The 16,290-nt window shown below is 39.1% G+C and overlaps 2 long non-coding RNA genes across 2 annotated transcripts in view; one reads left to right on the forward strand and one right to left on the reverse strand.

Moving 5' to 3' along the window:
- Positions 1-16,290, forward strand: part of LOC126930317 (uncharacterized) — a 590,715-nt gene that overhangs the window by 367,095 nt on the left and 207,330 nt on the right. The gene's annotated exons all lie outside the window — the stretch shown is intronic.
- The window catches only part of LOC126930320 (uncharacterized), a 64,157-nt gene that overhangs the window by 28,346 nt on the left and 19,521 nt on the right, over positions 1-16,290 (reverse strand). Inside the window, exon 3 of the long non-coding RNA XR_007717568.1 lies at positions 8,846-8,908. This is a non-coding gene — a long non-coding RNA (uncharacterized LOC126930320). The remainder of the gene's footprint in view (positions 1-8,845; positions 8,909-16,290) is intronic.

Below are 16,290 nucleotides of genomic sequence, written 5' to 3' on the forward strand. Positions count from 1 at the left end.
GACACCGAGGCAGGTGGATCACTTGAACTTAGGAGTTTGAGACCAGTCTGGACAACATGGTGAGAATCGTCTCTAAAAAAAATACAAAAATTAGCTGGGCGTGGTGGTGTACGTCTGTAGTCTCAGCTACTCAGAAGGCTGAGGTGGGAGGATCGCTTGAGCCCAGGAGTTGGAGGTTGCAGTGAACTGAGACTGTACCACTGCACTCCAGCCTGGGCAACAGAGACAAACTCTGTCTCAAATGAAAAAAAAAAAAAGTAAAGTAAGATAAAAATAAAAAATAGTTTTCCTTTAACAATCCTACTACAGAATCACAGGAAATTTTAAAATATCAAATATATAGCATCTACCTTCCAATTACATATTCAGATATTTTCACTTATTGCCATATGTGTTATCATCACATATTAACTGTTATCTTTTATCACTATTATAATTGTCTTTTATTACCAACCATATGCTGAGATGCCAAAAAATTCAACTTACCACATAAGGTGGATGAAACCCCGACGATCAATTCACAGTGATGGTTTACCTTACGCTAACAACCCTTTATGTAAGACGAGAACAAGAGACAGTGAAGTGGTTTAATGGCTCAGTTTCTGCAGATCAGTGAGAACTGGAAGAGTCGTGGTGGTTGACTCTCACCCTATTGGCTAAAGAGTGGCTGGGTCAGGGGAAGTTTTCTGGTCCTAACATAAGGCCATGATCCACCTATGAAATGCTCCTGGCTTCAGTTTCCTTATTTGAAAATTAAGCATAAAGTATCGTTTTGTGAACACATAAGTAATATAGACTGATTTCTGAATATTTGGAAAACACAGACAAACATAAAAGTAAAAGTAGTCTATAATCTTATCACCCACAGAAAACCATTATTAACATTTTGACATATTTCTCTTTAGAAAGAGGAAAAGAGAAAGGCAGGAAAACACACATATATACAAATTAGGAATGGGCTATAACCAGATGTACAGATGAAATCAACAAGTAGGAGAATACTTATTATTACTTTAAAAAATAAATTACAAGATATAAATGATTTTGGGAAAAGTATAAATTACCACAACAGCAGGAAACATGAATATATCTATAATTATGAACAAAAAACCCTGAAATCATTTGCAGAAATTTTCTTCCATGAGGTAGATATCATTGTAATTCCCCTTTTACAGAATGGGGAAACTTGAAAAGCTACATATCAAGTCATTGGCGGAGGTAGGACTTGTCAGTCATTTTCATGATCATAATCACCATTCTCTAAGTAGATCTGGCCTCCAACAAGAATAAGCTCATATGACAATAGGGAAGTCATTTAATAATCAGTAACCCAGGACCTACTATGTGCTAGGTGCTCTTCTGGGTACAAAAAATACAATGGTGGGCTGGGCGTGGTGGCTCACACCTGTAATCCCAGCACTTTGGGAGGCCGTGGCGGGTGGATCACGAAGTCAGGAGTTCGAGACCAGCCTGACCAACATGGTGAAACCCTGTCTCTACTAAAAATACAAAAATTAGCCAGGCATAGTGGCACACACCTATAATGCCAGCTACTCAGGAGGCTGAGGCAGGAGAATTGCTTGAACCCGGGAGGCAGAGGTTGCAGTGAGCCGAGATCACACCACTGCACTCCAGCCTGGGCGACAGAGCAAGATTCTGTCTCAAAAAAAAGAAGAGAGAAAAAAAAAAGAAAGAAAAGAAAAGAAAAGAAATGCAGTGGTGAATAAGGTATAGTTCCTGTGTTCAAGGAGCTTCTAATTGAGTCAAGACAAATAATTCTACAAACTATACAGCAACATGTGAATGGTTATAACAGGTAGAAACAAGTGTTGTCAGAATCCAGAGGAAGAAGTGATGCCATGGGTGACAGGGAAGGGTTCATACTGAAGGTACGATTTGGGCCAGCTCTCGAAGGGCAGGTGGGGAAGAGAGAGAAAGGCATTCCATGCAGAGGAAGCAGCATGTGTGAAAGCCACATGCCATAGATAATCTATACGTTCGTTGACTTCTTCACTACTTCTCTCTTTAAGAACAGTGCAAGGGGACATTACGCTGCATTTGACCAAAGGCAGTCATTCTTGGCAGCGTCCTTTCCTTCTTCCATCATGACAAAACTGCTGTTAGGTCACATTAAAATAGTAGCAGTCTTTGGCAGAAACCTACTGTATGCTTCCTTAATGAGTTGTCAGAGGTTCTGCAGTGCCATTTGTCTTCTAAGCTAGTTTTTATGAAGGCTGTCAGTAAAGGGTAAAGATGGGGATACGCAATATATTCACCAGTCAGCGGGGGGCTGAGAATCTGTTCATTCAGAATCAGCAGGGGACCGTGGGAAAATGTCTATTCTTTAAGCATGCCTCTGAAGGACTACCATTCAAAAGACGGGGTGAGGTTTGTAAGAAGCTAAGAAAGTCTTCCTCTAATTTAAACTCCCAGGAGTCTCTGCAGGCCCTCTGTCTGCTTACAGACAGGGAATGAAATAAAGCCTAGCAGACCTTCTACCACCAGAATGATCTTAATTTTGACCACTCACCAAAACATAATTCAGAGATCAACAGATGAATCTGATACTATCCAGAAGGTCATGTGTATGGGTAATTAAGTTGACAGTCACAGATCTCAAAATAATTCCCACTCAGGCTGCAACATAGGAATTTCACTGTCTCACTGAGGCTATGAACTATATGTAGCATTAAGAATTGAGGTGTTTGTTTTGTTTTGTTTTGTTGTTTGTTTTTTCCTGAAGTTCTTACAGTTTGGGTTAGAAGAGCTAAGGAGTAAAGTTTGGAGGCAGACAGATCCTGGCTCTGTGACTTGTTCTCTGTGAAAACTTGAGCAAGTTACTTAGGAATTCTAGCTAATAATACCTGTTTCATAGAGTGGCTGTAAGGATTAAATGAGATAATGAATGTAAAGCATTGGCACAGAAGTGCTTAATAAATGGCAATCATCATGATGAATATTATTTTTCTGTATATCCAAGAGCAGTCTAGACTTTCTCTAAAACAGAATATGTACCTATAGGGAGATGAAAACTTTTATTAAATATAAATAATTATGGATAAATGAATAAGTAAAATATTTTATACCAGCATATTTTGTCTTCTGTACTATCCATAATCATCTAGCCTACTTTCTATAATCAGGTCATCAGGCAGAAAGCTGAACCAGTTTTCATTTATCTTCTTAGTCTATCACACTTCTACTTGCTCTACTCTACTTTGAAATCAAGTATAAGTATTAGCATGCTTGCAAAATCTCACTTTACAGTGTATGGTTTTAAAATAATTATATTGCACCATCTCACGTCCTCAACATGTGTGGGAAACTGCTGAAAGCTTTACCTACAAAAAGACTTCATTGTTACTTAAACTGAAAAGCTAGCCTGCCCTTTATTTTGACTATTTGTATAAACTACTTGTATAATTGAAAGCATAGTCACAAATCAAAGGATATTCTTTATTTTAATCTTCATTCTTTTCAGTTATTAATTTAAACTATAAGAAAATAATACCATCTTGGTCAGGCACAGTGACTCATGCCTGTAATCCCAGCACTTTGGGAGGCCAAGATGGGTGGAACACTTGAGGTCAGGAGTTTAAGACCAAACTGGCCAACATGGTGAAACCCTGTCTCAACTAAAAATACAAAAATTAGCCAGGCATGGTGGTGCGCGCCTGTAATCCAGCTACTAGAGAGGCTGAGGCACGAGAATCACTAGAACCCAGGAGGTGGAGGTTGCAGTGAGCCGAGACCACACCTCTGCACTCCAGCCTGGGTGACAGAGCAAGACTCTGTCAAAAAGAGAAAGAGAGAAAGAGAGGAAGGAAGGAAGGAAGGAAGGAAGGAAGGAAGGAAGGAAGGAAGGAAGGAAGGAAGGAAGGAAGGAAGGAAGGAAAATAAATAATACTATCCTAAAGTTGGAAAGATCCCTAAGACTATCTCTCAATCCCTGAATTTGACTAATGCAAAACTAAGGCCTGATTAGGTCAAGGGACTTATGCAAATATCAGTGGAACCAAGTTTAATATTTTAAAATTTTTGTCTTCTGTATTGCAGCAGCTATACCTAATATATCCGGATAATTGCTAAAAATAAATAATGGAAGTAATTTTGCATGGAATAAACCTGACTTTTTCTATCTTAATTGGTATTCATATCTAAGGACAAATATCAGCTATTTGGAACATGGTGAATAATGTTATGAATAACGTTAAGTGCCTCATTTCTTAAGATAATAATGGATCACATTATTTCTATGATGCATGGAAAAATGTTCTCTAGTACCTTAAAAGCTAAAGTACTACTCAGGAATCTTCATTTTAGGCATTGGATAGAATTGGATGCAGAATCATATCTGGCTTTGGGAAATTTCATGTTACCTTGCATGCAATTAATACATCCCTCAAATATTTGCCTATATTGTCTTGTTCACTGTAACTACAGCATATATTGGTATAACAAGATGAAAGAAAATAATAATTCTTAACAGAAGATACTCTTTCTGTATGAGAGTAACACAGAATTGCTATTTTTCTGCAAGTCAGTTGATGCCACACTATAAAACATGCAGTAATTATGATAAACTTCTTAACCTTATACTTCAGCAATTTTTTAGCCATACACATTCAGTCATGCATGTAAAGCTGTCATTTCCAATCTAGACTATTTCTGATTAGTCTTAGGTCTTCTGCAGCAATGCCAATCAGAGTAATTATGTTATCACTGTTCTGACAATTAAATGCTCTATTTGTTTACTACTGAAAGCACAATTGATCTGGTACATAGTTAAGTTACAAATAGTTCTGTGTCTGATATTAATGAATGCCCATAATGCATTTTTCCCAAGTTATTTCTTCAAAGTTAAAATGGCACAACTTACAATAGAAATTCTTCCCCTTAAAATCAATGGTTCTCAACTATGGATAACTTCGCCTCCCAGGGGACATTTGGCAATGTCCAGAGACATTTTTGATTTTCAGGACGGGGTGGGGGTGGGAGAGGGTGGAGATGCTGTTGGCATCTAATGAGTAGAGGCCAAGGATGCTGCTAAATACCCTACAGTGTACAGGACAGATCCTAACACCACTCCAACAAGAATTATTCAGTCCAAAATGTCAATAGTTAAAAAGTTCTAGAGGCAGATAGTGGTGATGGTTGCACAATAATGTCACTACTTAATGTTACTGAACTGTATACTTAAAATGATTAAAATGGTAAGTTTTACATTATGTATATTTTTACCACAATAAAAATAAATAAATAGTGCTGAGATTGTGAGCTTTAAACCATTGAGAGTCCTTGTGTAATGAAAGTATTTCAGTACTGCTAGGGAAACCAAAAGGTACTCTGTACCTGGTAAAATGCCATTCACAAAGCAAACAACCTTACTTTTTTCTTGTAAATCACATTTTGTTTTCCTTGATTGGCTTCCAAATTTCTTTCAGGCACTAGTCAATGATCCTAAACAATAGTTTCCTTCCCTGAATGCATACATAAATGAAAACAAAAACTATAATTAGGGTCTTTTTTTTTTTTTGGCTTAAGCTAACTTAGATTTCTGTTATATGCAACCAAAACTCTTGACAAGTAGGATGAAGCAGCAAAGAAACGTGGACAAACAAATTTTGTTTCACAGAAAATAAGAAAACTTAAAAGTCACATGGGTTGCATGGAAAGGAAAGAAGAACAAAACAATAAGAAGCAACGTGCTGCTAACAAGAGCATGAAGAGAGCAGGAAAGATACTGTATTAGTCAGGGTTCTCTCGAGGGACAGAACTAATAGGATAGATGTACATATAAAGAGGAGTTTATTAAGGAGTATTAACTCACACAATCACAAGGTGAGGTCCCACAATAGGCTGTCTGCAAACTGAGAAGCAAGGAAGCCAGTCCAAGTCCCAAAGCTGAAGACAATGTTCAAGGACAGCAAGCATCCAGCATGGGAGAAAGATGCAGGCTGGAGGACTAAGCCAGTTCTAGTCTTTCCATGTTTTTCTGTCTGCTTTTATTCTGGCTGTGCTGACAGCTGATAGATGGAGCCCACCCAGATTGAGGGTGGGTCTGCCTTTCCCAGTCTAATAACTCAAATTTAATCTCCTATGGCAACACTCTCGCAGACACACCCAGGAACAATACTTTGCATCCTTCAATCCAATCAAGTTGACACTCAATATTAACCATCACAGATGTGTTCACTTTTTCTGGTTTTAGTCACAAAGAAAGATGCAAGTGCACACTCAACAATGTTCCACGAATAAGATCTATCTAGTGCTACCTCATCCTAAGCTTCTTCAGATCCACCATCTCCCTACTTTATAATAATCCCACTTGTGCCCACAGTTAGAGCCAGCAATAATTAGTCACTTCACTGAAGTCGTTTAACTTCCTGTTTTTATCAGTAACTTTTCTTCCCCAGTTTAGTCAATGGTAATTAAAATACTTCTACTGGAACCGCACGTATGATTAATAACTCTTACTGAAGCTGAATTAGAGCATATCAGTCAAACCATCACCCTTCAAAAGTTTGGATATAATACAAATGAAAATGAAGCTCTAAAATTGGAATGCAATGACTAAAATCAACGGTTCCTTCTCACTTATAGCCACATCATAAAAATAAGTATTTTGCACAACTTCTACTAAAACTACCTTTTCTTGGTTCTGTAATGACAAACTGAAAAAAAAAGGAGGTTGTCAATCTGTCAAAACAAGAGTTTTTAGTCATCTGTGTAGAAAAATCCTTGTCACAACACTGTAAGAATTTTAATACACAAAAGAGATAGGGAGAAGAATATATAGTAAAATATTTTAATGACATCAGGTGTAGAAAAATTTAAAGAAAACAAAAAGTAGAAACTATAAAAGAAAATTAAGGCATCAGAAACATTAAAATTAAAACTTTCTGTATGGCAGAGACTCTACTGCCTTAGTCTGGGACACTGTTTCTCAGAAGCACACAAGCAGCATCTGGAGAGCTTTGAAAAGTACTAATCCTAGGTTATACCCCCCAAAATCCTGATTTTAAGTGGTTGAAGGTACAGCCAAGGTACTTAGAGTTTTAAAAGCTCCCCAAGTGAGTCTAATGTACAGCCGATGTTGAGAACCATTAGTCTAGGAAAAGAAAGTTATAATAATCTACAAAGTATTTTTTATCCAGAATTATAAAGTCTTATAGGTCAATGAGAAAAATTCAAAGAACTCAATATAAAAATGAGCAAGATTTGAATACGCAATCAACTGAAGAGAAAACTCAGACCAATAAACAAACAAAACAATACTCAATTTTCTAGTAGTCAGGAAAATCAAAAAATCCAAATTAAAACAAGATACCAATTCACACTAAGCAGACTGGCAAAATTAAAACGTCTGTAAGTACCAAAGACTGGTAAGGGTATCAAGCAACAAGAACTCTCAAAGGTGCTGGTGGGGGTATAAACTGGTATAAACTGGTGCAACCCTATGACAGTTAATTTCTTTTTTTTCTTTTTTTTTTTGAGATGGAGTCTCGCTCTGTCACCCAGGCAGGAGTGCAGTGGCACGATCTCGGCTCACTGCAACCCTTGCCTCCCAGGTTCAAGTGATTCTCCTGCCTCAGCCTCCCGAGTAGCTGGGATTATAGGTGCCCACCACTACACCTGGCTAATTTTTGGAATTTTGGTAGAGATGAGTTTCTGCCATGTTGGCCAGGCTGGTCTCAAACTCCTGACCTCAAGAGATCCACTTGCCTCAGACTCCCAAAATGCTGGGATTACAGGTATGAGCCATTATGCCCGGCAATTATAGGTAATTTTATGTGTCGGCTTGGTTAAGCTGAGATGCCCAGTTGTTCGGTCAAATATGAGTCTAAACGTTGTTGCAAATGTACTTTTTTAGATGTGATTAACATTTAAATCAATGGACATTGAGGAAAGTCGATTACCCTCCATAATGTGGGTGGGCCTCTTCCAATCAGTTGAGGGGCTTATGAGCAAAGACTCAAGAAAGAATAATTTTTCTCAAGAATCCAACATCGAAGCTCTGCCTGAGTTTCCCATTTGCTGGACCACCTTGCAGGTTTCAAACTCAAGACTACAACAGCAACTCTTACCTGAATCTCCAGCCTGCTGACCCACCCCACCACACCCACAATCATGTGAGCCAATTCTATAAAATAATCTATATCAATATCCATATTTACATCTATAGACATATTCATACCCATGTCTATATATCTCTATCCTCTTGATTCTGTTTCTCTGGAGAACCCTGATTAATATAAACTAACTTTAAAGAACAATTCAGCAATATCTAGAAAAGTTGAAGATGGGTATAGTCAATTTCAACTCCAGGTATATAGCCTGTAGTCCTTCTCAAAGGGACAGTTGGGAAATGGGATGTGGATGTGGGACTTCTATATCTTTTTTGTAATTTGGGGGTAAGGGGGCAAAGCAAATATGGCAAAACGTTACAGCGTTTTAAAACAGGGATAGAGTATGTTTTACATTGTCATACTATTTTTGGCATTTTTGTGCAGTTTGGAATACTCCATAATTTAAACGAAAGCTATTTAAAAGCAACTTGTGTTAAACATGGTGTTGATGGAAGTGGCCCCAACCAGTAAGCCAAACCCATGCAATCAAGGTCAAAGTGACAGAGAGCATACCCAGCAGAGGGCAGGGATGGAAGAGGAATGTATTGCAGTGGAAAGCAAGTAATACTCAAGAGAGCCCAAAGGCTTCTCAAAGTCCCTTAATGAACAAAAATTTCCTTTGACTTCTAAGATGGTTAGCTCATCATTAACTATCCAGGGGAAGAATAGAAATCTGGCAGACATGATACCTTCAGGACATCACTGATGACACTAACCTTCATGATTAAGGCAATGGCTTCCAGGTTTCTCCACTGTCAAGTTACTGTCTTCCTCTTTTCCTGGGAAAGATTTTAAATATGATCATATTTAAAAATAATTTATTGAAAATAATTAAATAAATGAATGTGCTATCCAATCAGAAGGACACTTGGATTTAAAAATAATTTATTGAAAATAATTACATGAACTTGTTATCCAATCAGAAGAACACTTGGATGATTATTGCATTGCAGTGGGTTTTATCAGAAGTTGAAAGAAGATGGCACCCAGCAAGAAAAACCATACAAGGAATGGAGTGGGATGAAGGTAGAAAAAAATAAGCAAACGATGTTGCCCATTTCTCTTCTGTTCATTGCTTTTCTACTCCCCTTCCTTTCTTGGTCTTGAAAGTCTTTTTTTCTTCCTCTTGTTAACTGGCTCCTGCTAGGTCCAGGTAGGAAGGAACCATGTCTCCATTTGTTAATCATTGTATTCCCAGAGCTTATAATAAGTCAGTGATAAATGGATACTTACTGAAGAATGGGAAAGAAAGAGGAGAGAAGTGATAGAAAGGGAAAGAAGAAACAGTAAGATAAAAGATGGGAGAAAGGAAGGAACTTACTGATCATACCAGATTATTAATGTATTTCTTAACATTTATTTTATTTATGTTCCATGACCTCAATAATATTAGGCTATATTGATTTAGGATACTTTCTCTAAGTTTTTTTTCTAAAATTAGATTGTTTTCTTACTTGATGTTGCCCTATATTTACATTTTTTTTCTATTGAGCATTGCCCTGAATAAATAGAAGATTTACTGTCAGTTTCAACCTAAAGCAATTAATTTTAAACGGTGAATTTTCTAGCTTTCTATGAAATGAATGGAAGATACCATTTCTAGTAAGCAAAACTTTTGGCTACCCTCAAAATATGTATTATTTTATATTAGATCATGATATTCTTCTTTGCCCCTATATTGGTCCCTTCTCTGGTGATGAACCAGTAAGAAAATTATCAGAATAAAAACCATAAAAGCTATGTTAATATATTTACTGAATCACAAGACCTCAAGATTGAAAGAAACCTTCAGAATCTTTTTACCCATCAGACACTTGCATCACCTCTACATCCCAATAAGTGTTTTCTCCTTAAAATGGCAAGGGATATATATATATTATATATATTATATTCCTCTATATGTATACTGTTCGTATTTATCAAAGATATATTCCTCTCTAAGTAGGACCTGGCCTGGCCAAAATACTTCAAAGGTAATCTGACTGGTACACAATCTAGTAGGATTACCAATCCATTTTTTACTCATTCATTAAAAATAGAATCATTGTGTATGAGGTACATGGCATTTATTTACGTACTGGATATCCAGCAGTGAATTAAAAAGCCAATTCTTTCATATATCAAGGAAGAGACATGGAGGAATATATATATATACACACACACATATATACACATACATATATTCCTCCATTTCTCTTCCTTGATATATGTGAAAGAACTGGCTTTTTAATTCACTGCTGGATATCCACTACCTAAACAAATGCCATGTATGTGTATATATGTGCATATACGTATGTGTATATATGTGTATATACGTATGTGTATTATGTATATGTACACATATGTATGTGTATATATGTGTGTGTGTGTGTATATATATATATAGAGAGAGAGAAGAAGCCTATTCAATTCTTAATGCAGCTCTAAATGAGAACAAGCTCTTTCTTAGGCTGAGCAAAATTCAACAATTTCCATCCTGTGGTACAGGTTATAAGCCTGAATATTTTTCATATGAAAGGCTTTTTAATGTTTTAAGAGAGTTGAATATTTTAAGATAGACAAGCTTTCCTATCCCTAACTTCCTTCTCTTTTCCAAACCAAACAATCAGAGTTTCTTCAATCATTCTGCCCAGGACACACTTAAAAGACCACTTGTCAGTGTGTCAATATTCCTCTCCAAGTAGGACCTGGTCTGACCGGAATACTTCAGAGGTGATCTGACTGGTACGTAATATAGCAGGATTATCAATCCCTTTGTTTTACTTATTCATTAAAAATAGAATTATTGATTATGATGTACATGGCATTTGCTTAGGCACTGGATATCCAGCAATGAAGTAAAAAGCCAATTCTTGACTTCATAGACCTTATATTTTAGTGAAGGCAAACATATAATAATTAAAATAAATAAGAAATTGGCCAGATGTAGTGGCTTATGCCTGTAATCCCAGCACTTTGGAAGTCCAAGGTAGGTGGATCACCTGAGGTCAGGAGTTTGAGAATGGCCTGGCCAACATGGTGAAAGCCCATCTGTACTAAAAATACAAAAAGAAATTAGCCAGGCCTGGTGGTGCATGCTTGTAATTCCAGCTACTCCAGAGGCTGAGGCAAGAGAATCGCTTGAGCCCCAGAGGCAGAAGTTGCAGTGAGGTGAGATGGTGCCACTGCACTCCAGCCTGGGTGAGAGAGAGACTCCGTCTCAAAAAATAATAATTATTATAATAAATATATACATTATAGGATACATGAACAGGAAATAAGCTTTACAGGAAAAAATGCAGCAAAGAGGCTCTAGTTTGGGGAAGGAGGATGCTGAATGACTTGTGTTAGCCTCTCAAGATGCGTTCCTTGTCCTTCTCTGTCTCGCTCTGTCCCAGGAGGTTAGTCTATGGACTCTATCAGTGGAATTCCTTGCCCTCTGACTTCCAGCCCTTTAATTTTGGAATACCTTAAAGGCCTTAATTAAACATGTCCTATGATCAAACAATCTTATTTTTAAGACTTTAGCCTAAGAACACAATCAAAGAGGTACATACAAATGAATATGAATAGGGAGGTTCATGGCACCATTACAATTACAAAAAAGTCATAACCAGGTTGAACGTCCAACAATAGGTTAAATAAATTATAGTAGAACATGAGATGGAATATCATGCAGCTATTAAAAATCTTGTTGTAAAATAATGTATATTGACATGTGAAAATGTTCATGATACATTGCTAAGTGAGAAGAAGAGGAAAGAGTGATGATGATGAGTATCAGGTGATATAACAAGGACTCTCAGGCTTTTGTTTCTATTGCAACTGTACATTTTGATGATATCAAGGATGCCTTTTAAAAGTTAGAAAATACTCTTTGCAAATTCCTAATGATTTCTTCCACATTCTTTTTTTTTCTGGGATTTTTAAAAATTTTACTTTAAGTTCTGGGATATATGTGCAGTGCATTCTTGTTTACACGAGCAGCTTTCTTAGCAAGATTTTCTTTTCAGAGAACAATGATAAATTCAGCTCTAATGGAATTCCCATAAATTCCAAATTAGTCATGTTTATATGAATGCAGATTCATTATAATCCAGAATGAAATGATTAAGAACAGAATATTCTCTTTTCCCCACAAATAGACCACAAATGTATCAAATTATCTATGAAAACATAATCTTCTTTATCTCATATGAATTCCTATTATTTGTCATAGAGTAAGGCCTTACTCAGTATTTGCTCATGTATTATTTAATTAAAATGACTCATGAAACAAGTGTGTCACTATGCTGGCTTGCCTATTGTCCATATTCACATATTTGAGGGTATCCTTATTCCTGCCTGGAAAAGGCGTATGCTGCCTTGGGCACTGTTCCAGTTAATCTCTTCAAACGGTGTATTAATGAGCATTCATGAATGTAATTAAGTAGCAAACGGACTTCGAACAGTAGTAGGGAAACAATCTTGAATTCTTCACTCGGAAACTACTTCAAACGTTATGTTCAAATAAAAAGAGGATCTTCGCTACCTACTTCATCCTGTCTGCTTAGGGAAGGCTAGACATCTGTCCTGTTCTTATTTGCATAGGTGAAGATATTTGGTTTAAAATCCACATTCTATACATTTCCTCTCCCCATCTCATCTCACTTTCATCTTCTTGCCCAGCAGGAGAGAGTTAACTCAGCCAGAAACGTGGGTAAATACTGGAAACTTACTCAGATGCAGAAGGGACTGTGGCTCAGGATGTTATAATGTTCAGAAAGCAGGGAATGTGTTGGCTTGAGTTAATGCCAGCTTCCTTGTTTACTGTTGAAGTGTGCTTAAAGGATAAGTCTTTGGAGTGTACATGTGTGCAACCTGAGAGAGAGAGAGAGAGCACAGAGGGAGGAGAGGGAAAGGAGAGGGAGGAGAGAGGGGAAAGGGGAGAGAGGAGAGAGAGAGGGAGGAGAGAGAGGGAGCAGGGAGGGTGGAGAGAGAAAGAGGGAGAGAAGGGTGAGAGAAGGAGAGAGGGATGAGAGGGAAAGAGGGATAGATGGAGGAGAGAGAGAGGAAGAGAGGGAGGAGAGAGAGGGGGAGAGGGAGGAGAGAGAGGAAGAGAGGGAGGAGAGAGAGGGGAGAGGGAGAGAGAGGAGAGGGAGGAGAGAGAGGAAGAGAGGGAGGAGAGAGAGGGGGAGAGGGAGGAGAGAGAGGGGGAGAGGGAGGAGAGAGAGGGGGAGAGGGAGGAGAGAGAGGGGGAGAGGGAGGAGAGAGAGAGGGAGGAGAGAGAGGGGGAGAGGGAGGAGAGAGAGGGGGAGAGGGAGGAGAGAGAGGGGGAGAGGGAGGAGAGAGAGGGGAGAGGGAGGAGAGAGAGGAAGAGAGAGAGAGAGAGAGGGGGAGGGAGAGAGAGAAGAGAGGGAGGAGAGAGAGGGGGAGAGGGAGGAGAGAGAGGAAGAGAGGGAGGAGAGAGAGGGGGAGAGGGAGGAGAGAGGGAAAGAGGAATAAACACAGGAGAGACAGAGGGAGGAGAGAGCGTGGAGAGAGGGAGAAGAGAGAGAGGGAAAGAGAGAGAGAGGGATGAGAGCAGGAGAGAGAAATGAGAGAGGAAGAGAGGGATAAGAGAGGGAGAGAGGAAGGAAGAGAGGGAGGAGAGAAGGAAAAAGGGAGAGGAGGAGGACAGAGAGAGGGAGAGAGGGTGGAGAGGGAGAGAAGGTGGAGAGAGGGAGGAGAGAGAGAGGAAGAGAGGAAGGAGAGAGGGAGGAGAGAGAGAAAGAGGGAAAGAGGGATGAGAGAGGGAAGAAAGAGGGAGAGAGGCAGGGAGAGATGAAGAGAGGGAGAGAGGGAGAGACAGAAGAGGGAGGAGGGAGGAGAGAGGGAGAGACGGAGGAGGGAGGAGAGTGGGAGAGAGGGAGAGAGGGAGAGGTGTAGTGGCTCAGGCTTGCAATCCCAGCACTTTGGGAGGCTGAGGCAAGTGGACTGCTTAAGCCAAGGAGTTCAAGACCAGTCTAGGCAATGTAACGAGACCCCTGTCTTTATAAAATGTTTTAAAATGTGTGTGATGGATGTAGTTCCAGCTACTTGGGAGACTGAGATGGGAGAGTCGCTTGGGCCTGGGAGCTTGAGGCTGCAGTGAGCTGTGATCACACCACTGCTCTCTAGCCTGTGTGACAGAGTGGGACACTATCTTAAAAAAAAAAAAAAAAAAGGCCAGGGGGTTGAGGGGGAGGAGGTTTGAGGAAAAGACCATTATGACACATATGGTCAACTTTTGCAAGATTCTGAAATTCTGCTGGATGATTTTGATTACAACAGAATGGTTAATATTAATTGTGTATGTAGCCCTGTTATCGGTGGAGAACCCGTATCCATCCGGGTCTACAGCAACCTCAATTCTTGACTCCTCAGGAGAAACAATTTGAGGGGCAGAAGGAGAGACCGAGACAAGTTTTAGAGCAGGTATGAAAGTTTATTCAAAAGCTTTAGAGCAGGAAGGAAAGGAAGGAAAGTACACTTGACAGAGAGCCAAGCGGGCAATTTGAAAGACGAGCATGGTTTGAACTTTTGACTTGGGGTTTCATACCTTGGCACACTTCCGAGGTCTTGCGTTGGTTCTCCTGCTCATCCAACGCTGAGATCTGATCCAGAAGCGGCTGCTCACCAGTTTCAGGTGTTTTCTATCTGTTAAGAAACTGTCTTTCCCTGGTGCCAGCTGTGACCAATTATTACTGTAGCGAAACAGTTAACAACTGCCTGACCATCACAGGGTGGTTGCCCCACACACCTAGTGTGTGTGTAGTGGGGGAGCCCTCTCCTGTCCTGCTCGTACCCGACTATAGCACAAGATATTGTTTAGACTATTATTATTCTAATATTACCAATTCTAACTTTAAAAATGAATACATTTCCACCACCTCTTAAAGGAAAGATTCACTGGCTAATCTCAGATAAATATATTCTTTTTTTTTTTCTTTTTGAGATGGAGTCTTGCTCTGTCACTCAGGCTGGAGTGCAGTGGTGTGATCATGGCTCACTGCAAACTCCACTTCCTGGGTTCAAGCCATTCTCCTGCCTCAGCCTCCTGGGTAGCTGGGATTATAGGTGTACATCACCATGCCCAGCCAATTTTTGTATTTTTAGTAGAGATGGGGTTTCACCATGTTGGCCAGGCTGGTCTCAAACTCCTGACCTCGTGATCCGCCTGCCTCAGCCTCCCAAAGTGTTGGGATTACATGTGTGAGCCACTGTGCCCAGCCAGATGAATATATTCTTGAGTGAACATTTACATGTTTAAATTAGTGTGTATGAAAGTGACTTCAGGGTCATGGTGACCATATTCTGTAAATCCCTTGTATGGAACATAATTGTGAACAAATAGTTATGGACATAAGCATTCATAAATGTTAAAAAGCTAAAGCTGAGTTAAAAAATAATCTCCCTATTATCAATGGCACACTTTCTAATGGCAAAATTTTTAAAAATGAAAAACCCAAGAAATTATAAAGAAAATTTAACCATCCCAAATCCCATAACCTAAAAATAACAACTAATACTATTTTGGTGTTTCTTTTTAGTCTGTTTTATATTTTATTTGACATTATTAATATTTATTTACATATTTTGATGCCTTGTATTTTTCCATGTCATTAGAATGCTTGTAAATGTTATTTTAAATTATTGTATTACTTTTGTTTTTTTTTTTTTTTTTTTTTGAGGTGGAGTTTCGCTCTTGTTGCCCAGGCTGGAGTAAAATGGTGTGATCTAGGCTCACTGCAACCTCTGCCTCTCAGGTTCAAGCGATTCTCCTGCCTTAGCCTCCCGAGTAGCTGGGATTACAGGTGCCCGCTATCATGCCCAGCTAATTTTTTTTGTATTTTTAGTAGAGACAGGGTTTCACTATGTTGGCCAGGTTGGTCTTGAACTCCTGACCTCAGGTGATCCACTCACCTCAGCCTCCCAAAGTGCTGGGATTACAGGTGTGAGCCATGATGCCTAGCCTGTATTACATTTTATCATATGAAAAAATTGTTGCCAATGGAAGTATTATTTAGCCACTTAACTAGTATTGACCATGAACATCTTTGGACATGTCCATAGTTTTAAAATAGAAGAAACTGACCAGATGCGGTGACTTGTGCCTGCAATCCTAGCACTTTGGGACGCTGAGGCAAGCAGATCATGTGAGTCTAGTAGTCTGGGACCAACC

This window comes from Macaca thibetana, chromosome 11 (assembly GCF_024542745.1).
Source record: "Macaca thibetana thibetana isolate TM-01 chromosome 11, ASM2454274v1, whole genome shotgun sequence".
In the NCBI taxonomy this organism is placed as follows: domain Eukaryota; kingdom Metazoa; phylum Chordata; class Mammalia; order Primates; family Cercopithecidae; genus Macaca; species Macaca thibetana.